The sequence below is a fragment of the Asparagus officinalis genome, chromosome 6 (genome assembly GCF_001876935.1).
Source record: "Asparagus officinalis chromosome 6, Aspof.V1, whole genome shotgun sequence".
In the NCBI taxonomy this organism is placed as follows: domain Eukaryota; kingdom Viridiplantae; phylum Streptophyta; class Magnoliopsida; order Asparagales; family Asparagaceae; genus Asparagus; species Asparagus officinalis.
The window spans coordinates 38266333-38266905 of NC_033799.1; positions in this window are offsets into that span (position 1 = coordinate 38266333).

Genomic DNA, 573 nt, shown 5'->3' on the forward strand with positions numbered 1-573 from the left:
GGCCACTCGATCTCCGACGCCGGAGGGTTTAACGGCTGAGCCTGGTCCTTGCTCTTCCTTCTCCTCCTCTTGACGGGCCGCTGTTTAGGGTTAGGGTTAGGAATAGGGCTAGGGTTAGGGTTAGGGTTAGGAATAGGGCTAGGGTTAGGGTTAGGGTTTTGAGGAGGGCCTTGGCGCCAGAGAGAGTGGAGGAAGAGGACTTCATCAGCCCAGAGGCGCTGCAACGAGGGCGGGAAGCGTCGGGGATCCATGGAGAAGAAATGGAGGATAAGCGCACCGGCGGAAAATGGGGGAATGGCGGACGAGTGAGCGGATTCGAGAGCGATTACTGCCAAAAATGGTGCGTTTTTAATTTCGGGTTTTTATTAGATGGGAGTTGATGAGAGCGAAATCCTTTAAAACTGTCATGAACCTGTCCTTTTTTTTATTCACGGCGGTTTGGATCAAAAATGAATCGGTTTAATAGGGGTCTTTTGATCTAAAAGTAAAATTGAGTTAGTTTTGATCCAGTTTTATTCAAATAAAATTTCTCTCAGAAGAGGTCCAGATTCAAACCTAACCCCATATTTGGAG